General features: G+C 42.6%; 1 long non-coding RNA gene across 1 annotated transcript in view; it reads left to right on the top strand.

Moving 5' to 3' along the window:
• LOC138736999 (uncharacterized) overlaps positions 1-20366 on the top strand; it is a 106046-nt gene extending 85680 nt beyond the window's left edge. The window contains exons 2-3 of the long non-coding RNA XR_011340718.1: positions 13357-13417; positions 19862-20366. This is a non-coding gene — a long non-coding RNA (uncharacterized lncRNA). The remainder of the gene's footprint in view (positions 1-13356; positions 13418-19861) is intronic.
• The last annotated feature ends 6804 nt before the right edge of the window (positions 20367-27170 follow it).

Raw genomic sequence — 27170 nt, 5'->3', positions numbered from 1 at the left:
GTTATTGCTACACATTTCTTCAATGCAGCTATTGCTATACTCAAAAATTTTATTTGATATTTCTCCAACTTCAAGTTCATATCTGCTTCATATATATTATCAAGCTCAAATATTCTCGGACCTTTTTGTATTATTTTATCTTCATAATTTGTCCTAATAATATACCCAAATCCTTTCAGAATTCTTCCATTTTTACACGAGACCAAACCGAATATAAGAAAGTCCCTATTACCTTATTACATGGAAAACATTTATCAGAGTGATTGGGATTAAGACCATTTAATTTATAAGGAGGATAATATAATTGTAAAAAATTAGATTGAACCATTGATACCCAGCATTAATCATATTTGTAACACTCTCTTGACACAATCTTGACCATATTTCTTCTTGAATTTGTATATATAAATATTTTTCCCAACTTTGATTAAATTTATCTAGCTCCTTTTTCCCCATAGTATCTTGCAATTTTATATACATAATTGGTAATAAATTTCTCAATAAATGTATCTGTAATTAAATATTCAAATTGATTTTGCTCTGGAAGTCTTAAATTCATACCTAATTTCCTTTTAAATATAATTTAAGTTGATAATATGCAAAAATTATATTATTTTGTATGTCATATTTCTCCTTCAATTGTTCAAAAGTCAAAAGAAATTCGTAAAAAAACAATCTTTTATCCTCTGTATGCATTTACTGTACCAACTATCAAATAAAGAATTATTCAAATTAAAAGGAATAAATTGATTTTGTCTTAGCATTATTTTAGGTATTTGGATAATTTTTAATTCCTCTCTCCACATGGATCCCATTCCATATCTTCAATAAATGTTTTAAAATCGGTACTTCTATTTTCCCTTTTAGTAATTCACTGTTCCACTTATACAAAAATTGCTCTGGAATAGTTTCTCCAATTTTATTCATTTCAATCTGAACCCAAGCTGTTTTCTCACCAATTTGATAATAGGAGAACAAGAATCTTAATTGAGCTACTTTATAAGTCCACCTTGTTCAAATGTTTTGAATAGTGACCTGAAATTCACCATCTTCCAATCCACTTGGACTTGCGCAGAGTCCAGATAATTTTGGTAAATTATCACCAAAGTCTCAATTAAGATTTGTCCCATATTTTCCAGTACCCTGGGATGCAATCCATCAGGGCCAGGAGACTTATCTTTAGACCCTTACATTTTCTAAGAACTACCTCTTTTGTGATGACCATTAAATCCAGGTCATCACCTCACATCACATCCATAACATCTGTCTTTGGCATGTCCTCCACTGTGAAGAATGACACAAAATAATCATTCGAAACCTCAACCATTTCTTTATTACCCAATATCAATTCTCCCTTCTCTTCTTTTAAGGGACCATCCTTCACTTTAGCCACCCTTTTGTGCTTTATAATTATAAAAACATTCACTGTCTGTTTTTATATTCTCTGCTCATTTTTTTTTTCTCACTGTCTACGTTCCCTCTCTTTATTGCTCACTTCGTTGTTCTTTGTTGCTTTTTAAAATTTTCCAAATCTTTCAGTTTCCCACTGCTCTTGTACATACAAGCCTTTAGTTTGATGCCTTCCTTTATTTCATTAGTTATCCAGGGCTGGCTGTCCCCACCCTTACTGTCCTTGCTTTTAACTGGAATATTCTTATGTTGAGGAGCGTAAAAAATCTCCGAAAGTCTTCCACTGTTCCTCAACCAACCCCTGTTCCCCAAATGACCAACCTGTGCATGTTAAAGTCCTCTATGATAATTGCTGTTCCATCCTTACATGCCTGTGCCACTGTAATATTATAAACAACTCCCATCAGTGATTATTTTTTCCCTTTACTATTTCTAATCTCTACCCAAATGGATTCAACATAGTGTTTCTCTCACTACTGACCTGATCTCATCTTTAACTAAGAGCACTGGCCCAAGCATTACCCCACCTCCCTTACAGATGCTGTGATTGTAGTGAAAACACTCCAAAATACTGAAAGAACTCAGCCAGTCTTTTCAGTGTCCTTAAGAGTCTAAGCCCCTTTCACACTGTCAAATAAAGTGGGTTGAACTGGCCAATTTAGCAGGTCTGTAGCGAGTAATCTGGTGGTGTGAAAGGTCCCTACCAGGCAGAGTGAATAAAAATCAATGGGGCTCTGACTCTTGGTGGGAAGTAGTATCAGAGCCCAGCCGAGTTAACCCTTTATTCACTCTGTGGTGGTGTGAATGCTCAACCAGCTTTACCAGGTACCATTAATGATGTAGTACCTGTGTGGGCGTCAGTCTGGTAGTATTATAAGTAACCTTGAGATGATTTAAAGAACAGGTACGTGCTGTCAGCTCCACTATCCACCTGTGAAATATAACTGCACAGTAATATTTCACAGGGAGGCCAATGGGGCTGTCAGAGAATGGCCGGCAGGGCTGTCAGTGTGTCCTTGTACTTTAAATCATCTCAAGGTATGCGGAAAATTCACTGATGGAAAATTCATCACGAAAAAATTCACTGACGAGAAAAAGCACCAACAATTTAATTAACCGATAGATAATTCACCAAATAAATATTTACTGATGAAATAGATAACTGACGATTGAATTCATTAACTTCAAAATTTATTAAAATATTTACCTGTCATCTGTTCAATGTACTCTGGAGTTGAGATATGTGCTGTCTTCCGATTGCAGAATTCTGGATCTTTAGAGACTAGGACCGTGAGAGATGCAAACTAGTGCACCCTCTCATCCCGAATACAGAGCTATCTCTCTTGGGGTGACTAGTGGGGGAGGGAGGGAGGGAGAGAGGGAATACTCCTGGCAGCCTGTCTCTGTGCACAGAATTACTTAAAAATTCAATAAAAATTAAATGATCTATTAGGAGCTATCACTCTTAATAAGTTTTTACACACTGGTCAGGTTATTTAAAAATGTTTTAAAAATTACATGATCAATTACATTTCACCTTTCAGCTGGGATGCAGTAGAAGGGAGATGAGGTGCAGCAAACGGCCTTCCCTTGGCTCAAACCATTGTCGACAGTTCACATCTGGCCAACCAAATCCGGAGTTGATAGATCAACGCTCACTCCAAACAAGAATTAGGTTGGTTGGCGTGTGGGGGGGGGGGGGGGTAGAGTGGGGGAGAGTGCCTACGGTCCCTGGGGATGCATGCCAGCTCTTCTCTGTCCTCGGTGCATCCTCTCAGTACCACCTCTCCAGCAGGTGAAGCTGACAGGGTGCTCTTCCATGGGCTTGCCTTCTGACACCCGACCGTAGAGACTAGGGGTAGGGGGATCAATGGAGACGTGGACCGTGGCACAAAATCAGTCCAAAACTGGCAGCCAGCCATGCAAACCCGAGAGGAGGGGAGAAAGAGCAGCAAACTACCCTGTGCACATGGGGGAGGGGGGCAAGGGAGTAGAACTAGCATGGACAGCTGTGGGAGTAATGATCTAAGCATACCTAATTTAAAGCTCTATTAAAGGACAGTTCACAATAACTTAAAAATATATATTAAGTCAGTGAATTTGATGGTCAATAATTTTTCCGTCAGTGAATTTGATAGTGGGTTAATTTTATTGGGATGAATTTGAAAGTCTCAAGATTACTTTTAATACCTAATACAATGTAATGCTATGTAAATAGTTGTTATACTTTATTGCATAGGGGATCATGACAAGCCGGTCTGTGGGTTTATCCTAGGTTTGAACAGTCTGAAGCCGACTGTGGTCGATTTTCCCATGGTCTTTTGTACATTGAGCGCATATGTCTTATTAAATTGTGTGTGTGTTTTTCCCTTAGTTTTTTATAAATTGTGCACATATGTGCTTTATTTCCTCTACAATTTCACTGCCCTGAGAATGTATATGTCTCTTGTGACATCACTGCTGGAAGTTGGTTCCCCTCTTAGATCTAAGAGATCCAGATGAACCAGAAAAATCATGGTCCAGTGTGAATGGCTTACTGGGTACTGCATACCTGGTATGTTTACTGCTCCCTAGGAGGGTTGGCGGTGTAAAAGGGGCTTTAAAAATATGTTGTCGACATTTTGGGCCTGAGCCCTTCTTCAAGGAATAAGCAGAATAAGCCAGAAGCAGGAACTCTCAGTCAGAATTCAGTCAATGATGGCTGGGGGAGGAATGCAGACCAACAAAAGGTGTTAATTGGATATGATCAGGGATGAAGTAAGAATTTTTTCACGTTTGTGTGAAAGGAGATGGAAGGGAGAGAGAAAGTAGGGGAAGCTGATGGGTGTAGAAGTGAGCAGGGAGCAGGGAGGAGGGAGTGGTTTAACGAAAATCAGAGAAGTCGATAGATCATGCCCATTTGGAAGATGAGGTGTTGTTCTTCCAATTTGTGGGTGGTCTCAATCCTTACCTTCCTGCTTGTCCGTGTTTATCATCTGATATCTTTGGAAATTTAATTTCCAATTCTCTCCATCTTGCACCCATGTTTCTGTCATGGCTACTAAATTATACCTCTTTGCGCTGATTTGTGCCACGTTCACTGGTGTTGCTTCAAATAATACAGACATTCAGATAATGTGACCTTCAACCCATTGAGCTTTAAAAATCTGGTAATCTTTGCCTCTTTTGCACTTGATTTTTATCCCCCTGTTACTTTTCTCTTTTTTTTTTACTTTTGCTTTTATTTTATCCACACTCTTTCACTTTATCCATCCCTCTCCAATCTGTTGAATCCCCACCCCCCTCCCCCCCCTATCCACAACCCCTATTATTTGGTTTAAAGCCCTGTCCACAGTCCTAGTTATGCCATTCGCCAGGATCCAGGACTTATCACTGTTCAGATGCATTCGATCCCCTTTGAACAGTTATTACCTTCCCCAACATTGGTGCCAATTTCCCATGAATTGGAATCTACATTTCACAGACCATGCATTTCAGTATGAAAGGAGATCATTCAGACTGTCACATTTGGGTTCAATTGTAATTATAAAAATGATAATAAGTTTATTGTCATATTCTTCTTCTTTGGCTTGGCTTCGCGGATGAAGATTTATGAAGGGGTAAATGTCCACGTCAGCTGCAGGCTCGTTTGTGGCTGACAAGTCCGATGCAGGACAGGCAGACATGGTTGCAGTGGTTGCAAGGGAAAATTGGTTGGTTGGGGTTGGGTGTTGGGTTTTTCCTCCTTTGTCTTTTGTAAGTGAGGTGGGCTCCGCGGTCTTCTTCAAAGGAGGTTGCTGCATACCCCAATATTCTTATTTGCCACAGCCAAACAGGTACTTCATGATTTAAAAAAAAACTACAATTGTGCACCTTAAATTCTATCTTTATTAAGGTATTGTGGTGAATCTATGTTGAGCTGTCAGCCTTCCACTTGCCTAGCCCTGCTTTACTGACATTGGCCATGTGTTATCTCTACCATTAAAGACACTCCTCTTAGGTATAACTGTGTATGCACCCATTGTCTTTCATTATTGTACCATTAGTTTCTGCTAATAAAAGCCATGATTATTGATTGACTATGCCACCTTTGCCTACTTCTTTCACTGGCACTTGAATTTTATTAGCAGAAATGGATGCAGCACTCAAGCCAGAGCGACTGATAATTGACCCGCCTGCCCCGAGGGCCAGAGAAATTTTCAAACCACTGGATTGCTCGTTTCAATTACTACATGGCTCTAAACAATATGGTCGATAAGGCGAGACAGTGGGGCCACCTGAATTCGCTGCTGGGTGAGATCCCTTTTGCTGTAATGCAAGGAACTGCAACTCTGGCTATAGCCCGGGAACGTCTGACCACTTGCTATGCGGTGCCACGGAATGTGGTGTTGCTCGACACCAGTTGCTGACCAGATGCCAGAAACCCGGGGAAAGTGATGCTGCCTATGCACTGGCCCTCGACTTGCTGGCAAACGAATGCGATGTCAGAGCAGTCAATGTGCAACAACACTGCAATGCCTTGAAGCTGGATGCTTTTGTCAATGGAATCGACTCCAGTTACATCCATCAGAGGCTACTAGAGATGGAGCCCCTAACCTATGACCAGGCAGTCACTCTAGCCAAAACACTGAGAAGTGCTATACAGTCCGGTGAAATGCTGGAAACTGAAAGGGAAGCATCCAGGAGTGCTGGAACACCAAAGGGGAAAAAGGGGTGAACCCCTGGCAAATGCTACTTCTATGATAAGAGCTGGCACCCCAGACAGAAGTGCCCGGCTCGATTTGCAGTAGAAGGAAAAGAATCCCATAGACCTGGAGCTGCAGGAATGGAAGACAACTATGAAAGGGAGGAATCTTCAGACGAGCCAACTGAATCAACTTCAAGTGACGATGAGGTGAGATCAACACAAAGTTTCCCTGTGATAGCTCAACTGACTGTAAAGCTTGGAGGTTGTTACAGACTGGAACGGTCGACCATGAAGGGGGAGGTGAATGGTGAGACTCTCGATTGCCTGATAGACTCAGGGCGTACTGACAGCTACATCCACGAGAAGGTTGTCAAAGCCTTAAATTTGTGGAGATATCCACCGAACCAAAAGATATCGATGGCTTGTAGTGAACTTACAAAAACTATAAGGGAAAAGTGTAAAGTTACTTTGAACTTGCAAGGACATTGATTGCTGATGTTTGGCTTTCTGTAATGCCTGATCTCTGTGCTCCTGTGTTACTGGGGTTGGATATTCAATCTCAGATGAAAAGTGTAGTGTTAAATTTCAATGGGCCACTACCCACAATTACCACCCCCCCCCCCCACCCCCCGCACTAGTTACTGCGGTCTGTCCACACTAAAGATCAAAGCTCCCTCTCTGTTCAGTAATCTGTCTCCTGAGTGTTGACCGATTGCAAGTAAGAGCCGTTCTTACAGCAAAGAGGACCGTAAATTTATTAAACCTGAGACCCAGAGACTGCTTAAAGAGGGGGTGATTGAAACTCGTAAGAGTCCATGGAGATCCGAGGTAGTAGTTGTGAAAAATCACACTAAGAAATGACTGGCTATTGACTACAGCCAGACAATCAACAATTACACTAATGGATGCCTACCCCCTGCCATGCATCAATGAAATGATTAATCAGATAGCGCAATACAGAGTGTACTCGACTATCGACCTCAAGGCAGCTGACCACCAAATCCCTATTAAAAAAAGGAACAACCCTATACGGCCTTTGAGGCTGATGGGGAGTTATACCAGTTTAAAAGGGTACCTTTTGGAGTCACTAATGGTGTATAGTGTTTCAGAGGGAGATGGATAAGATTGTTAGAATGTATGAGTTACAGGGTACGTTCCCCTATCTGGATAATGTCACTATCTGTGGGAAGACCCAGATTGAACATGATGACAACTTAAAAAAAATTCCTAGCAACAGCTAAAAACTCAACCTTACATTCAACTAGGGCAAATGTGTTTTCAACGCAACAGAGTTACCCATTCTGGGGTACATTGTTCACGAGGGTGAAATCCGCCCAGATCCTGAAAGAATGGCTCCCCTTAAGAAGTTACCACCCCCAGACTTAGCAAAAGCCCTTAAAAGGTCTATGGGATTCTTTTCCTTCTACTGCAAATGGGTATGTGACTACGCTACAAAAGCAGGCCCTCTGTTTGACACAAAATCTTTCCCTCTCTCTCCAACAGCTTTGAAAGCTTTTGAGAGAATTAAAGCAGATATTGCCAAAGCTGCACTCTTGTCCATTGACGAGGATGTCCTGTTCCAAGTGGAAACTGATGCCTCAGATTGTACCTTGGCAGGAACCCTGAATCAAAAGGGCAGATCTGTGGCATTCTTCTCCTGCACGTTACGCAGACCTGAACTAAAACATCCGGCAATTGAAAAAGAAGCCCTGGCTATCATTGAAGTTGTTTGCTATTTGCTACCGGAGAAACTTTCTAGCCAGCAGAAAATTTACCATGATCACTGATCAGAAATCTGTAGCCTACATGTTTAGTACTAAACACAAAAGTAAAATTAAAAATGATAAGATGGCACGCTGGTGAATAGAACTCTCAACTTACAATTATGAGATCCTTTACAGACCTGGCAGGTTAAATGATCCCTCTGACACATAGCTCGTGAACTGGTGGTGTGGATACAGTTCCCTATCTAAGCTGATCCTCTCAAAAGGTCAGGTTGCCTTGATGAGAGTGGCTTCCGGAGCTTTAAAATACTGCGGTTGGCATTCTGCGCAAACAGGACAGCTTTTAGTTAGTTTCTGACTTCAAGGGAATAAGGAAGGTTGTTAGCCCTTATGTAGTGGAAAAATCTTGTGAAACCTGGGTGGCACAGTCTGCTGTGGATCTCTCAAGCTGAGCACCGGCAGCGGCTCATGACAGATATCATGTTCAGAACTGGATTAAGCACTTCAATTGTGGCCAAACCAATAATTTATAAAAATTATTATGACTTTCTTGGACTTACATTTTAGACCTCTGTTTTAAAAGTTCAATATCCAGTGTGCCTTTATCAATTTGCCTTGACATTTCATGTACCCCACTGAACATGATATTTGATAGATATTATTTTCAGCAATGGATTGTGTTACATCACAGACCAACAGCAATAGAAATATACCCCCAAGACAATATCATTTTTAATACTATTTATTAACAGCTAATAATATAACATGACCACAATTACGTACAAATAAATATGAGTTTGTGTGTGTGAGAAAAATACCCAAACCATTACAGCTTAGGCACAATTCGGGAAAGTCAATTCAAATTTCAGTCTTAGAAATGTGTTGAAACTCTGACATTTAGACTGGTATACAGAGGAGATGTGTGAGAGAGAGATTGTGTGATCAGACTGCAGAAAACAACAAGGATTGATGAGTTTCTTCCAGAGAAATTATTTTCATATGAATGGTTGTCACAACTCCCCTCTTCCTTGTGTAGGGAAAACAAAACATGTGACTTCCATGATAAACTCCCAAAATCCAGGCAGGGGTCAGATGAAATCACCATAAAAATAGTCTCAATCCAAATACAAGAATGATCCTGCTTCCTTTACTCAGATACTGGGCAATCAAAATGATCATCCTCTGACAAGAAGAATCAGTAGAATTGTCCATTTCACACAGACTCATTTTATTACCTATGTGGTTTTAGATCGCGTTCTGATCATATTGTTTCTTTAAGTGTCCCAAATATATGACTCATAATCATATGACTCTCTATAAGTTTCCCATCTGTTTTTCCTTGGATAAACAACCATTGTTCTTTTGTCTTCTTCCAGAGTATGACTTTGTTTATAGTCAACACTCAATGGTGCCATGAAGCCTGTAAGAATGTTATGAAATCTGTGAATGTTTGCGCCCTACACCAAACCCCAAAGTAGGGGCATGTAATATTTTTTTCATTACTTTTACACAAGCTACATTCACAAAAGAGAGTATAGCCATTGTCATGTCAAAATTGTCTGGCAGGTTTATCAAGGAATTTTGAAGTGATGGGGGGGGGGGTGGGAGAAACAGGAGAGAATTTAAAAAAAACAATAAATTCAAGCAGAAGAAATAGTACAACTGAATTGCCATTTTTTTCAGATGTAGATTGCAAATTTTGTGACTGATGATTCTCACACTCTTGCTTATCCAATTGAAAGTCTTCTTTCTTCTTTGGCTTGGCTTCGCGGACGAAGATTTATGGAGGGGTAATGTCCACGTCAGCTGCAGGCTCGTTGGTGGCTGACAAGTCCGATGCGGGACAGGCAGACACGGTTGCAGCGGTTGCAAGGGGAAATTGGATGGTTGGGGTTGGGTGTTGGGTTTTTCCTCCTTTGTCTTTTGTCAGTGAGGTGGGCTCTGCGGTCTTCTAGTTATATTAATGTCGCTGTCCCCAGAGAAAAACAACTCTATCAATGTGTGCAGCTGCTTAAATCATTAGTGTAGACGAGGGATTTGTTCAGGCTCCAGTATGGTTTCCTGAGAAATGAATGGCAATGACTAAATTATAAGTCAAAATTGGATCAGCTTTAGTCATCTATCAAAATTCTTTTACACATCTTTTTGGATCATTCTATAATTGACGACTTCATTATTTTGTGAAATGTGCACACCACTATCTGACATGTAAAGGCAATGTGAAAAATGAGGTTTAGATATGGGAGTTTATTTTCTCTGCAAGACTAGCATAATCACAACTTTTGTGCAGGGACACAATTATGTGATCTGAAATGGACTCAGCATTATGCAAAGACCTCAGAAATCTCTGCGCTAATTACAGTTTCCTGGTCTGATTGTATTTATGTATCTATATCATGACAGGGAAAGATTGGGTCTGAGGGAATGAACTGGATACTATTCTAACAGCTATTTCAGCTTCAAAACAACTGGCAGGGATCGGCATTTGGGCCCCTGCTGTTTGTGATACATATAACTTAGATGAAAAAGTAGGTGGGTGGGTTACAAAGTTTTTACATGACACTAAGATTGGTAGAGTTGTGGGCAGTGTAGAGGGCTAACGAAGCATACAACAGGATATACACAAGAGACTGCAGATCCTGGAATAAACACAATCTGAAGGCGTTTCAGCTCAAAACACCCTCTATTCTTTTTCTCCCACTGATGTTGCTTGATCCATTGAATTCCTCCAGCAGATTGTGTTTACCAATGAGATATTGATCTGTTACAGATATGGGCAGAGAAATAGCTAGTCCAGATATGGGCAGAGAACAGCTAATTAAGTTTAATCCAGACAAGTATGAGTTGTTGCCCTTTGGAAGGGCCAATGTAAGAGGAAAGTAAACAATTAATGGCAGGACCCTAAAACTCTTAAAAATTAATGTGCAGAGATCTGGGGGGTACAGCTCCAAGCTCCTTGTGGATAGGACGGTAAAGATGATGGCTTCATTGGATGAAGCATTGAATATAAGAATAAAGGTGTCATGTTACAGCTCTATAAACTTTGGTGAGACCACATGAAGTATTTTGTGCAATTCTGGTTGCCCCCATCACAGGAGGGATATGGAGGAATTGATACCTTGATGAGAGAGTATGAGCTATAAGGAGGGGATTAGTCAAATGAGCTGTTGGCCCCTGGAGCGTTGGTTGTTGAAGGAGACCTGATAGAAGTTTATAAAATAATGAGAGGCAGACAGGGAGAGTTTTCTTTTCCCCCTGGGGTAAAAATGTCACAGCTGGAGGACATGCATTTGAGGTGAGGGGGAAAATTTAAAGGAGACGTAGCTGAAATGGGGTGCCAGGGATGGTGGTGGAAGCAGATACAATGAGGCTCCAAGATTTCCAGCTCTATTTTGTAGTCCATATCCCAGCTGCTGTTTGGAGGTCTTTATATGACTGACATTCATGTCTTTTTACCTTTACTATTCCTTCACTCAATTCCTAAGGATTCTTCCACTTCTAATCCTATGTCCCTTCTTTCCAATGATTTACTATTTAATATTGTTGCTTACCAGTAGAGCCACGCTGCTCCCTCTCCCTACCTGCCTATTTTTCTGATACATTTTGGTGCATATGTACATGGTATTGCTCCTATTTTCTGACTCTATTCCAGTACTTATGCCCTTAACACCCCACACCTCACTGATCTCCTCCCCTACCTCCCACCTTCTTACATCTACCCCCCCCCCACCATCAGCCCTTCCCCTCACCTTTATACTTGTGATCTCCCCTTCAAACCTTCATCTTGAAAAAGGATCCAAACTAAAACATCAATGACTTTAGGACCTTTTGTGATAAAGACCAGTTTAATCAATAGTTGAAAAGCTTTATAACTGCAGATGCTGAATATCTGAATTTAAAACAGCAAATACAAAAAAAAATTGGCAGGAATTTGTGGAGAGAAAAACATAGTTAACTTTTCTGATCAACAATCCATCAAGCTGAAAAGTAAAAGCTTTCTCTCTCAGTAAATGTCGCCTTTGATTTATTACATTTATTTTTGTTAGCTTTTAATTATGCATAGATTTTATTTAATAATTCATGAAATTTCTCATTTATCTACAGTTCTTAACATTGCTTTTTGAAAATAATCAGATCTTGGACAATAGCTGATAACCTTGCAAAATCACCCCTCCTCCCTAAGTCACTGTATTAAGATGAAATAGTTTATTTGCTGCCTTGCACTCCTTTTGTTTCCAAGTTGAGTTCCAGCCCTTTAATCTTTGTCAGCTTCCAACTCCATAATATTTCCCCAGTGAATTATTTGCTCTCTAAGTGGGTGGTCTGACCTCTCCTCAAGATGTATGAGCTATCAATAGTACAGTTAGTCCACATTGTTGGCTTGGTTTGGATGAGCCACCTGCTAACCGTGGGGATATTTGTAGACAGACTCAAAGTCAGACTTGTCACAAATTGTTCAAGTTTTGTGTGTGTGTGTGTGTGTGTGCGTGCGTGTGTGTGTGTGTGTGTGTGTGTGCGTGTGTGTGTGTGTGTGTGTGTGTACACACACATATAGCTTTTCAAAGGTGGAGTTTGAAATTTACAGAAGTGTGTGTACAAATCTTGAAAGTAACAGTTGCATTGATGTTACTGCCTATGCTCTTTATATTTACAATAACTGCCAATTTCAAACTGTAAAGCCAATATTGAAAATTTGGATACATAGAACCACTTTGATTTAATTCATTGAAAACATGTTCAAGCAGTAGAAATCCATTATCTTAATAGCCAGTACCTTGTATTCTCATAGGTGGACTTTATTGAAGTACAACATTTACAACATTTTGAAAGTACAAAAATAAAGTCTGCACCAGAAGTAATACAATCTCATGTTTGAGTGACATCGCTAATATTGATTTGAGGAAAGCTTGGAACTTTTTCTTTTCCATCTTGGCAGTAAAAATAGGAACATTTTATAGGCAAGAAGGGACTAACCCTCAACAAACAAAGACCACTTCATAGCGTATTCCTACAACATTAAAATGCTTAGTTCAAGTATGTTTACTCCTTAATATTCATGGACTGATGCCACCCTCTGCCATGGCATTAGCTTTCTATTTTCTGAATTCATCCAAAAGAGAAGATTAATAATTAATTTGTGAAATAAAAAAAAAGAGCAAAACCCTGCTACTGGCTGAGGAAAATAACTTTTAAAAATTAAAATATATAAGAATGAAATAATAGGCAAAAAATATGCTAGTTTAAAACTGTAAAAATAAATGTTCTGTGAAGTGACACATAAACCTTTGATGAAGATGGGAGCAAATATTCAGCCAGTGGATGGCCTTGGTCATGCTTTGCTCACAGCAGCTGTTTGAATCAAGTTGTGCAAAACGGCAATGGTATTGCACAGGATGAAGAGTTGGTTGATTCTGCTCGCCATTGGGGCGACTCACTTAACGTGCCTCTTTGTTTCTGTTTAGTAAGAGTCATACTGGTCAGATGCTTTATCTGTAAATTTGGTGGGGTGGGGGGAGGAAGGGTTTAGTAGCTATAATGTTATGGTTTGTCTTTCAGGGAGCTCCATGGAGGGGAAGGAACCTGCAGATGTAATGACAGTTATATGTTTTTAAATAAGGTAAAATGCTTTAAGGTTCATTTATTCATGCAAACAAAATTTGTTCACTGTAAGTACAGTATAGTATTTTTGTCTTTTAAACTGTTTATTATTAATGCAGGTGTATTAGTTAGGCATTGTAAGACTAAGACTCAAGCAACTGGAAAATACACTTATCCGGCATGTACCAATTCCTATAGGTGCCAGATACCAGGGGTTTTCCTGTACTGACATTTGTGCTAATTCAGCAAGGCTTGGATTTCACCTTTCAAAGGTAAATCAGATTTATTGCCATCTGAAGGTGGTTAATCAGGCTAGTAATGAGTTTCCTGGTACTGTTGGTGAGCGAATGCATATTACAGCATATCAATAAATTGTACACTCACCAGATATTGACTTAGAAGTATACTTTATTTTATTAATTTACTATTCTGTCTTTTCTTCATATTTCAAGTTTCACCACCTGTGCTGGTACACCACCGGCCTACTGCAGGGGGAATCTCTGTACTTGCAGGAGTGTAAGGGGACAGGACAACACCTGGTTGGCTGTCAATCAGTCGGCCTGAATGGATCAAGCCCCACCCAGTCAGGTGTCAATCACTCTCTGGGATATAAGCCTGTGCAGGTCTCCCGAGGCCTCACTCAGAGTTGCTGCAGCCACAGCCAGCCTGGCTTTGTGAAAGTCTTTGTGGATTAAAGCTTGTTGTACAGTCTTTACCTTGTGTGTGTCTGATTCTGTCTAACAGTGCACCACAATTTAATCCACAAAATTTTCCCATGGCTGCCATGGAAAAACTCCTGTGCACAGGGTGCCTTGAAGTCGACCCACGCCACCCGGAAGCCCAGACATGCTTTGAGATCTGGCAGCAGGTGTCCGAGGCAATCATCGAGGCACACAAGGGTGACATCCTGGACTCCGATCGGAAGAGATTGGTCCTACTCCGGTCAAAGCTGGGTCCCCGCGCCTTCCAGATAACCAAAGGTTGCTCCTCGTACAAGAGCGCAATGGACACTCTCGAGAACTTGTACAAGCCTTCCATGAATGTGGTCTGTGCAAGGTACCTCCTCAACACCCGAACCCAGCAACCCGGGGAGATGGCTGAGTCTTACCTGGGACACTTGCGAGAGTTGGCCGAACCATGTCTGTCTGAATCTGGGGTAGGTTTAGAGGAGGGCGAAAGGCTGATCCGAATGCCTTCGTCCAAGGGCTATGCTCGAGGCCAATCTGGCAGAAGCTGCTGGAAGACAACATCTATGCCCTAACCAGGACTGTGAAAGTGGTCCAAACCCTGGAAGCAACAGCCTTGCATGTCGAGGCCTTCGATTCCAGGTTCCCCCAGGTTCCCTCGTGGCCTTTTCACACTGCAGGTGCAGCCCCAGGCCTAGCTGGGGAGAGAATGTTGCTGCGCCAGGTGCCCAGCACCCCTATAAGTACTGTGGGTCCTGATGTCGGTCAGATCAATGATCGCAACAAAACTGCCCAGCTAGGAACTAGTATTGTTCCCAATGCGGCAAGAAAGGCCACTATGCAAAAGTGTGCCTCTCTAAACCTGTCAGCAGCTCAGCGGCCCTCTATGACCTCCCCACCTCCCCTGCAGACCCCCCCACATGTGCGTGCCGGGCAGGACCATTATCTCTGCAATGAATACCCCCTTCCCCGACTTCGACCACACAACATCCAGCCCCGCCAGCGACTGTCACAACGTGTGCCCCGAGCATCTGCACCAGCCCCCACCCTCGCCGGTGCCACTCACTAAGAACTACAGCAACGTCCCTTCTGACTCATGGCATGACATCACTTTCGGCTGATGTAACGATGTCACTGCTGCCAGCCACGATGACGTCACTTCCCCGGTGCAGTGGCCATGGCTGGGGAAGGAGGCCATCTTGGGCCAGGCAGTGCCTGACACGGAGAGCCCCCGATGACGTTGAGAACGATGTGGTCAACACGGGCAATGACCAGGCTGTCCTACTGACGCTCCCCACGTCTCCGGGTGCCATCAGCTGCCGCATGCCGCACCCAGCGACCGATGTCTACGAGGTCAACTCGGCAATGAACAGGCCGCCTTATCAACACTCCCCATCCCTCGGGAGAGCAACAACTCCGACTCCGAGATGGCCCTGGCCTCCACAACGCTGACCAGGGACATCTCTCAAAATCTCGGACGCTTGATGATGGACGTGCGAGTCAACGGGCAGGTAACAAAGTGCCTGTTGGACAGTGGCAGCACCGAGAGCTTCGTTCACCCGAGCGTGGCCCACTCCCTAAAGTTAAAGGACCACCCCATCACCAGCTCGATCGCCCTCGCCACCAAGGATAAGACTGTTGGTACCCTCGGGTGCTGCTCAGTCGATATAATGGTGGGGGGAGACTTACACAGGATTCAGGCTCCTGGTCATGCCCAAACTCGGAGCACCACTCCTCCTGGGCCTGGATTTCCAATGCCACCTGCAGAGCGTCACCTTTGCCTTCAGCGGGCCCCAACTTCCACAGCACAGCATGCCAACCTACCAGCCCTGGCCAACCTGTGGCCTCTCCACACTGCGTATCACCCCACCAGTGCTCTTTTCACATCTTACACTAGGCTGTAAGCTGATTGCCGCCAGAACTAGGCGTTATTGCAATGCACACAGGGACTTCATCAAGGTGGAGATGCGACAACTCCTGTAACAGCCCTTGGAGAGCATAAGTCCTGGTGGTCAAAGGGGGAAGTAAGCCAAGGATGGTCGTGGATTACTGCAGACCATTAATCGGTACACCCACCTGGATGCCTACCCCCGTCAAGGATCGCTGACATGGTCAATGGATTTTCTCCACGATTGACCTGAAGTTGGCATATCACCAAATCCCTATCCACCCGAAGGACGAGCCCTACACTGTCTTTGAGGCGGACGGGCGCCTGTACCAGTTCCACCGGGTTCCTTTTGGGGTCACGAATGGGGTTTCCGTCTTCCAGCGGGAGATGGATCGCATGGTAGACCGGCACAAGCTGAAGGCAACGTTTGGTATCTGGATAACGTCACTATCTGTGGCCGTGACCAGCAGGACCACGATGCTAACCTGGAAACATTCCTCCAGATGGCTGCAGAGCTGAACCTCATGTACAACAAGGAGAAGTGTGTGTTCAGCACCACCCACCTCGCCATCCTGGGGTACATCGTGGCCCATGGAGTCGTCGGCCCAGATCCGGAAAGGATGTGCCCATTAATGGAGTTACCCCTCCCCCCACGCTAAAGGCCCTCCACAGGTGCCTGGGCCTGTTCTCTTATTACTCGCTGTGGGTCCCTTGCTTCTTGGACAAGGTCCGCCCACTGGCCCAAGCCACAACTTATCCCCTTCCACTTGAGGCACACGCAGCCTTCACCCACATCAGACAAGACATCGCGGACACCAAGATGCAGGCTGTGGATAAGGACTCCCCCTTCCTGGTGGACAACGATGCCTCCGAGGTGGCCCTTGCTGCTACCCTCAACCAAGGGGGGGGGGGGGGCGCCCTGTCACCTTCTTCTCCAGGACCCTCCACGGCTCTGAGCTAGGGCACTCCACCATTGAAAAGGAGGCCCAGGCAATTGTGGAAGCCGTCCGCCACTGGTGCCACCACCTGGCCAGCAGGCGATTCACACTCCTCACAGACCAGCAGGCCATGGCGTTCCTGTTTAACACTACCCACAAGAGCAAGATCAAGAACGACAAGATCCTGCGCTGGAGAGTCGAGCTGGCAACCTACAGCTATGACATCCAGTACCGCCCCGGGAAGTTTAACGACTCCCCTGATGCCCTCTCTCGCACCTGCGCGTCTATGCATGGTGACAGGTTGCAGGCATTGCATGAGTCCTTCTGCCATCCGGGTGTCACCGGTTGTACTATTTCGTTAAGTCCCGAAATCTGCCGTATACCATCAGGGATGTCAGGGACATGCTCAAGGCCTGTCGGGTCTGTGCGGAGTGTAAACCCCGCTTCTTCCGCACCACCCCTCCACACCAGCCCCACATTGTAAAGGATACTCGGCCTTTCGAGCGTCTTGGCGTGGACTTCAAAGAACACATGCCTTCTATGAACCGAAACATCTACTTCCTCACGGTAGTGATGAGTACTCACGCTTCCCTTTCGCCATCCCTTGTCCGGACTCCTACACAGCCACTGTCATCAGGGCCTCGGAGCAGATTTTCACCATGTTTGGCTACCCCACCTTCATCCACAGCGACCGGGGGTCTAGATTAATGAGCGATGAGCTGCGGCAGTACCTGACGGCGAGGGGCATCACAACCAGTTGCATGACAAGCTATAACCTGAAAGGCAACGGGAAAGTGGAACACGAGAATGGGGTGGTATGGAAGGCAGTCCTCCTGGCTCTCAGGTCAAAAGGGTGGGCCGTTGAGTACTGGCAGGATGCCCTGCCTGAGGCGCTCCATGACATTCGGTCACTGCTGTGCACGGCTACCAACAAGAGCCCTCACGAACATCTGTTCTCATTCCCCAGGAGGTCAGTGACTGGAATGTCACTCCCAGCATGGCTCACATCCCCGGGACCAGTGCTTCTGCCTAAGCATGTCCGGACACACACTGCATGGTAGAGCAGGTTTTACTCCTTAATGCAAACCATAACTACGCTTACGTTAGGTTCGGCAGTGGCAGGGAGGACACCGTCTCAAGCAGGGACCTTGCACCAGCAGGAGCACCCACCACAGTACGCCACCTTTCAATCCAGGATGACACTGACCGGGCAAACATTCCCGTCCCCAGGCAGCTATGGGGTACGCAGGGCCTCCTTGACCACCAGGGGCCCACTTCAGCCTTAGGAGACGAACCCACCCCCCCCCCACCCATCCAATACGACCTGCATGTGTCGACCCCGGCCCTCCTGGCCTCCCCTCCACGCGGCACCACACCAGCCACACACACCCCTGCCACTAGCCCCCCCACTTCCCCTCTGACCAGTGACCAGGAGCCAGTCCTACGATGGTCACAGAGACCCCAGCGGCCGCTGAATCGTCTCAACCTGTAAATATTTTGAGTACATAGTGGGTGCAATTCCTTGTCACTGCCCCCCCAGGAAAATTTTAAAGAAGGGGGTGAATGTAGTGGTACACCACCGGCCTACTGCAGGGGGCAACCTCTGTACCTGCAGGAGTGTAAGGGGATAGGACAATACCTGGCCGGCTGTCAATCAGTCGACCTGAATGGATCAAGCCCCACCCAGTCGGGTGTCAATCACCCTTCAGGATATAAGCCTGTGCCGGCCTCCTGAGGCTTCACTCAGAGTTGCTGCAGCCACAGCCAGCCTGGCTCTATGGAAGTCTTTGTGGATTAAAGCCTGTTGTACAGTCTTTACCTTGTGTGTGTTTGATTCTGTCTAACAGCGCACCACACCACCAAACAAGAGGTGTTGCCTTTTTTATACAGCCTTTGTCACAGCTCACATTGCAAAAGAGTTTTTTTGAAAAACTTGGGTTTTTTTTGCAATTCCTCACAGACTACAAAAGAAAACTGAAAGCTCTAGGAATTAGGTGAAACACAAAAGTCTGCACATTCTGTGATTGTTGCAAAAACTTGGAACTGCTGGAGGAACTCAGCAAGTCTTACAGTCACCATAAGAGGTAAAGATATACCTTGAAGAAAGGCTCAGGCCTGAAACATCAGTTATATATCTTTAGCTGTGAGACCTGCCCAGGTCCTCCAGCATTTCTGTTTTAACCCCAGAAGTGATGTCCTGCTGCAACACAAACAATTATAATGATTCTGCCTTCTTGAAATAAACTATGGCCCCGAACTTCCATGGGGATCCTCCAAGCTCCCCTGCTGCAAGTTCAGAAGGAGATCGGCCAAACTCTTGGAGAAATTGCATGAATGGGATTGTTTAGTTGGCTATGTTACTTCTCCATGGATTACGATTGTTTTCCCCTACAAACAATTACCGTGGAATTTCCAGGTGCATTTCTTTTCAGACGGTGATGGAAGGGGGATTATTTCCAATCTGACTTTTTTTTTAAATGGCTGTTCCCAGACAAAGAATTAACTTAAAATTTGGTATGAATATAATGTACATTTTTAAATGGCAGTGCACTTCTTTAAAAAGGTAGTTGTTCAACCACCGCTACTTATGTTCCAACTTCACAATCTACATCCACTGCTGTGCACAAAATTGCTTTGGAGCCTCAAGCATTGCTGTAATACTTTTCCTTTGATTGCTAGATCTTTTTATTAAGCCACTCATGATCACACACCTTTCCATCTTCTAGGCTAAGCTGCCGCTGAGCATGTATGTGTGTGCATCATGGTCTGGAGAAAGGCTGTTCTGTTGGGTTGTATATATACAGTCAGATGATAATAAACTTGAACATGAACTAACTGCAAAATTCCAAGGAATAATAGCAGCAGATTGGACATTAGCAAACATGGCACAGAAATTTAAGAATGGAGATGTAATGGAAGATTCTAACTGTGTTGTTTTTTTACTTTTGCAGCCTTTGCTTCTACAAGGCTGAGAACCTGCTTGTTTTTTTAGAATCAGCAGACATAAGCTAAATTCCACTGAGGGGCCAGAGATGCTGTTATCTGACGAAAGGACATCTGTGTACCAAGAACATTTTTCCTGCTTGTTTTGGTCACAGACTGTCAGAGGCCTAGCCTTGATGCAAAATAAACCACTGTATTCAAAGTGATAAGCTGAAAATTATGTTATTCGATAGAAACCTAGCATGCTAGCTTGCTCGCTTATCTTTCTTGCTGTGCTGGGAATAGGTGCTTGGGTAAGCAGTTTTTGGGTAATATAAGCCATGGTCCCACTGCTGAAGTTGAGACTCTCTGAGAGGTGGCAACATCTCTCAGGAAGAAGAAGAACTTCTAGAGTCCAGCCAACGTCCCGGTTGGGGGTGGTGAAGAAGCTGCTACCGGCGCCCTGACAAGTGTGCAGTCGTTGCCTCGCTTCGGCACTTGGGACCAGTCCAGGCGTTGATAAGTATAGTTGGGAAGGGCTTGCATATTGTAGTTTGAAATCAGCTTTTGAATTTGTAATAAACATTTGTATAAACTGAACTGCTCTCAGTGTGTGTGTCTATTTCCTTTTGGTAGCTCAGACACTGTGACCAATCTAAAATGAACAAAATGAGAGGTATAAGTTTACCCAAGACAGGAGATAAGGAAAAATTAGAGAAGAAGAAACCAACTAATCTCACATCAAAATTGCAAAATACTAATATCTGTTTCTTAAGATTAGATGAACTCAACATAGTTGAATGAAAGAGGAATCATGACGGCCATATCTCATTGAAAATGTACAATCAGGTTAGACAAAGAGAAACCAATGGATATGGTTTTACTGGCTTTTCACAATTAATTCAATAAAGTACCACATAAAAGGTTCACAGGTTTTTGGATAATATATTGACATTCAACAAAGATTAGCCCAGTAACAAGAACAGAAAGAAGAATGAGGCAGGGTTTTTTTTATAAGCAGGTAGTTAGTTACCAGTAGGATGTCACAAGAATCAGCAATGAACCTTCAGCAGTAGGAATGAATGAATGAAGTTTATAGTTTATAGAACAATCTACAGATGCAATTGAAGTCTTACTTGCAGCAACTTCTCAGGTCGATAAAATAAGATCATAAAATTAAAAACATGGTCGGCATCAGTCAGGAAGTTAGATCTTAGGTGGTCATGAATTAGTCTTATGCCTTGGGTAGTAATGGGCCTGATAATTGTTGGAAAAAAACTTGTTCATAAGCTTCTGGATCTGAGGCTTCTGAACCTTCCTAACTGAAGGTACAAAGAAGACAGCATAGCCAGGATGACAGGCATAGATGAAAGGATGAATTTTAATGCATCCAGGTTTGGTGATGTAAAATTAGATGTCAGAGTTTAAGTTTATTTGTCACCAAATGCTTCGTACAGTGAGAAGAGTTCTTCTGTGGCCAATCTAACAAGTTATCACCAGCATTCAAACAGCCATTTAAGGAGCACAATTTCTGAAATATTGAATTACAAGATTGATTGGCACCAAGGACATGACAGCAATTTTCTAGGGTTCATTCAGGAGTCAAATGGCTGCAGGTAAAAAACTATTTAATCCTGATAACGTGTTTTCGCACTGTTCAAGTTTTTCCCCAATGGGAGGAGGGAGAAGAGAGCATTTCCAGGGTCTTTCTGTAGATTAACTGCCTTTCCTAGATAGAGGGAGATGTAGATGGGATCCATGGAGGAGAGCAAAATGTCTGTTATGTTCTCAGCTGCATTTCTACTTTCGATACCTTCTTCCGATCTTGGGCAGAGCGAGCTACACATCATGCTCCGATGCAGAACGTATGCTTTCACTGGTGCTTCTGTAGAGGTAGTTGAGGGGAAATGGGAAATGGGAAATTTCCTTAGTCTTCTGAGGAAGTAGATCCATTTGGTGCACTGTAATGGATCTATGTTAATATTAATTCTTAATTTAATGTTAAAACTATATTTTACTGAGATATGATTTAATAATTTAGTTTTGGGTGGTCAGGGAAACAAAGACAACACATTAGCATTTTAACAGAGACACATGGTCCTTTACAGCTGGTCATTGGCTCCAGTTTCATCAAATGCATTTGCATTTTAAACACCTTTAACCACAGAAGCCAGTTTGAAGATAGAATGGCTGCTGATTGCAGTTGAAGCCAAGAGATTAAAAGATTTATGATGGTTCTTGAGATACTGAAAACAATAGATGTTATTTAAGAAGCATGACCATTTTGCTCTCATGTGAGCAGACATCACGGACATAAGTGAACTTAGATACTTTTAGCACATCCATGTGAAAAGACATGAACTTCAAAGGCAGAAATTATGTCACATGTCAGAGATTTGCCAGAAATATATTATTGAAATGAGAGACAAAAAGTTCAGTAGAAGAAAACCTGCCATTCTGCTAAGATGCAGAACTCGCCAGTAGCAATATTTTCTGCAGAGGGGAATAAAGCTGCCTATGTTAATCCTGGAAAAGGAGAACCAGAATAAGTATGGCCACTTCAAACTGTCTCTTTAAGATAAAGAGGGCAGTTTCAACATTTGGAACACAGATTCCAAAAGTCTTCATTCGAGAGAAGTAAACAGACTCTGGAACTCTTGGGCAAGAAAAGAGGAAGTTTGTGAAATCACTCATAGGAAGAAAAATCTCTCTGAAGGACAACTTATTGAAAGAATTGTGAGTTCAAAGAGGCCTGAAGATATGATGTTTAAAAGACTTTACAATTATTTCAGAACTGAAAAGTTGAGACCTTCAAGCAAGACCAAAATTATGCTGAAGTTTTAAAATGGACTTTTCAGAGTTTGGGACTTTAAAATACACACACACACACACACACACACACACACACACACACACACACACACACACACACACACAAACAATTACATTTGCTCATAGTAGGGTTTTAAGGTAGGGTTTCAGTTAGAGTTAAGTTAGAAATGTCATGTTATAAATAGTTTAATAAAAATATTACTTTGGAATTTACAATTGTCTGGTGAATTTTTTCTATTGCTGTTCCTTTTTTAGTGCTAACAAAGTATTTTTAGTCCTGAACAAAATTGAGAGGGTTGTTAATTCATATCAGCACTTTATTGACCATCACATCAACTTATCTGCGTGCTTGTCCCAGGCCAGGTAATTGGTGATATTTATTTCTGAGAACTTGAAACTATCTACTCTTTCATCTTTAGTGCTATTAACATGGACAGGGTTGTGACTCTGTCCCTTCTCCTGAAGTCAATGATTATTCATCTTATTCATAGAGTTTTTTAGCTTAGCATTCAAACTAATGTTCAATCTCTTTACTGTATTCCTTGTCACTTATTTGATACCTATGAGGAGAGATAACCTTGAGGAGGAAGCTAAAAATTTGCAAAGGTTTGTGGTGGATCTAATGAAAGATATATTTCCTTTGGAAGTAGCAGAAAATAAATTCATGGGAACAGTTCCTGTGGTGAGGAGCTGTCCTACGTGGAGAGACTTAAAAAAAAGCTGCTCTGTACTCGCTGAAGTTTTAAAGAATGGTGTGTCGCTTGCTTGAACAGAAAAGAATAAAATAAAGACAGGGAATATTCCTTTTCCTCAGTGTAAACTGGGTGGATAAAATCTGTTTTCAGGTTCTATGGATTAGATATCTCAAGCCTTATTGAATAGAACTACAGCAATCCATCAAGACTGGGGGTTTCAAACATGAAGGCTAAAAGATTAGAAGAAGAAGAAAGAATAGTATAGCAGGGATTGGTGTGGATGGACGTGGAAGAGCCAAGAGCACCTGACCAAGTATTATCTACATTCATCCATAGACAGAGAAGACAGAGATCCTGATGCATGCAGCATTGCTTTAGAAAGGAAGTTTATGGAGCATGAGAGACTGGACGAATAATTGGAAGAATGAGCCAAGGAACTTTCAACACATGTCAGCTAGCATAGATTTCACAACCAACATGTGTGGTTTTCTCAAGAAGTGCCTGGAAAGCATGCCATCAGCCTCAATGGAAAAGAAAATCGGGTGCGGTGTGAAAATGGACTGCCAATTCATTATTCTACATTTTGTGATATTGACAGAGGCCAGCTTCACCTCACAGTTTCATTACATAACTGACTAGCAGCATCCCTCATGCTGATTCACTGGGGATTATTTAAACTTGTCCACAAATATAAAATGGGTGATAAGAGAAGTGGCAACTTCATTTAAGCATCTCCCATTCAAATTTCAATTTTATTTATCATTATTCACTAAAACACAAAACTTGAAGATGGCACTAAAATAGAATCTTGATCATTAGTAGTGTAACAATAAAATAAACAGCTCACCTTCAGGTCTGCAAATTGTATCTATAATATTATCTGCAAATGATCTGTGCTTGGGTCCCCTTCTGTATATTCTGTAATAATGACACATGAGGGAAGTGAGTTTATTGTATGTTTTTTTCTGATATGCAACACTTGTTGGGAAACTGAGATAATTAGGATGTAGAGAAGCTGTGAAGCATTACAGAGAGGTTAGGTGAATGGACAAGAAAGGACAAGACAATGAGAAGTTTCAACTTTAGTAGGAGAAATAGAAAGGAAAGAGAGGGAGAAATATATATGTATTTGAAAGCCCCGAGGTTTCCTTCCAGCCCAGTCACTGAAAGTTATTGTCCAAGTGCAGAAAACAAGAAGGCAAACAAATGATATTTTTGAGTTCATTACAAAAGATTGGAGGCTCAGAGTCAAGGTTTTATGACAATTATATCTTGGCATTTTGGGATCAGGAATGACTTCCACTTCAACTGTTTCTAACATGGCTGATGAGGTCAATGTGGAACCAGAGAATGGAGACCATAAGGAGCAGAGTGACTGGTAGTTTGTGTGGAGGTGCAGTTCATTGGTAAACTTACACGGGTCCTTGAGGGTCTCAATAGATTCCTGAATTATTTTGATCTACATTGAACATTTATGAGCCAGATGTTCCCAGGAGTCAGTGGGGAAGTTGCATTTCTTCAAGAAAGCATCAAATGTGTCTTTGAATCTTTTTACTCTGCTTGAAATCTCTCCTTCCATGTCTTATTTTATACCTGGGAGTACTGTGAATCTCAGTATGAAACACTGATAGCACTGATTTTAAATAAAGCAAAAGAAACAAGGCCCATTGAGTTGAAAAGGAACATGGAATTTGAGCTTCTTTTAAGTTTAAACTAAGTGCAGGATATGATATCCTGGTGAGTTTAAAGAGAATGCAGAAAACAGCTGAACATTAGGGATTTCTAAACAACAATGGGATAATAGATTATTTCAGTTTTATTGTATTCAGTTTGGTGCTTGGCTATCAAAGGAACATTTGTTTATTTGTCACATGAATGCAGGGAAGATTTCTTCTGTGAGCAGTCCAACATGCCTCTGAGAGCTCAGAGGTTAGTGCACTGGTCTTGTAAAGCAGGGATCATGAGTTTGTTCCTCGCTGGGGCCTCATTTCTGAGAGGGGCACTGGACAAAGTAGCATCTTTCTGTCTTCCTTACAGTAGACAAAGTTAAAGAATTTCATGTATGTTACATTCTAAATGTAGTTTTACTGACAATAATGGAACCTTTAACAAGTTAGCACTAACAGTCATACAGTCATATAAAAGGCACAACTTATATAGCATTTATCATGATAAGAAATAACAATTAGTACCAAGCATGGGCAGCATGAATACACTGATGTTGGGTTCATTCAGGAGTCTGATGGTTGTGGAAAAGAAACTGTCTTTAAGTCAGTTGGTGTGCACTTTCATACTTTTGAGTCTTCCCTCTGATGAGAGGAGAAGAAGAGGATGTAGGTTGGGTGTGATGGGCCGTGCAGTATGTTGACTGTCTTTCCTAGATATGTGGAGATGTAGATAGAGTACATAAAAGGGAGGGAAGTTTGTGTGGCTTTCTGAGCTACATTTCCTACCTTTCATAGATTCTTTTGATTTTGAGCAGAGCATCTCCCATATCATGTTGTGATGCATCCAGCAAGTTTTCTTCTGATGGTTCGACAACAGAATCTGTTGAGGGACAAGAGGAAATGCAACACTTTCTTACTCTACTGTAAGATTTGAAGCATTGGTTCACTTTCTTTACTGTTATGTTCATGATTGCTTTTCCTAAGTCAGGTCATTGGTGATGTTTATTCCCTAGAACTTGAAGCTATTTACTCTTTCCATTTTATTGCCATTAATGTGGAGAGGGGTGTAAACTTTACCCTATCCTGATGTCATTGATCACCTCCTTGGTCTTATTGAGAGGTTGTAATCTTGGCACCATCTCAATAGACTTTCAATGTCTTTTAAGTATTCCATCTCACCATCATTTGATAGCCAGCCCTCTACTGTGGCATTGTCAGCAGACTTGAAGAGGAAGTTGCAACAATATTTGACGGTACAGCTTTGGGTGTATAGGGAATATAGTACGGGATTGAGTGCACATCTTTGAGGAGTGCCAGTGTTGAGTGTAATCATGGAGGAGATGTTGTTACCCATCTTCACTGATTGCAGCCTGTTTACAGAAAGGGGCACTAAGGACTGGATCTCAAAGTTTGAGAATGAGCTTTCCAGAGAATATTGTACAGAATTGAAACTGTAGTTCATGGGTAGCAGTCTGACAGAAGTGTTCTTGTCATCCAAGTGCTCCAAGGTCAAGTGGAGAGGAAGGGAGATGGTGTCTGTCATTCATCTGTTTATCCAGAAGGCAAATTAAAGTGGATCAAGCCTGTCTGGGATGTTAGAGTTGATGTGAGCCATGACAAAGCTCTCAAAACATGTGGATGTCGGGGCCACTGGCTGATAGTCATTTAGGCCATTATTGTGATTTTCATTCGTATGGGCATAACGGTGGCATTTTTGAAGCAAGTGGGAACTGTGCCCTGTTGCAGGGAGAGCTTAAAGATATCTGCGAATGCACTGCTAGTTGAGTTGTGGATCTCAGAACAAATTCTGGGACTTTTCCTGGGCCAATAGCTTTCCATGGCTACATCTGTCACATTCCAGGATGGGGAGGTGCTTGCTGAGGAATGCACTGAGGCTTGGTGCAGCCAACACAAGGATACTGTGGGGAAGGACCACAGTCTGGAGCCCTTCCGTTATCAGGCATTAAGGGACTGAGACCAAGGTGAAGTTCTTCAAACAACAGAGGGGAGAGCAACTGCAAAAGTTGCCACAGTGATGCTAAATGATGCTCAATGGTGCTAAATAGAGAATGAATGTACAATGATGGAAATGTATGGATGTGACATGATGGATGTGAAAAGACTTTGAACGGTTTTCACAACTA

This window comes from Narcine bancroftii, chromosome 1 (genome assembly GCF_036971445.1).
Source record: "Narcine bancroftii isolate sNarBan1 chromosome 1, sNarBan1.hap1, whole genome shotgun sequence".
Classification (NCBI taxonomy): domain Eukaryota; kingdom Metazoa; phylum Chordata; class Chondrichthyes; order Torpediniformes; family Narcinidae; genus Narcine; species Narcine bancroftii.
Note: the sequence above shows the minus strand (reverse complement) of the source record. Positions and strands in the feature narration are given on the sequence as shown.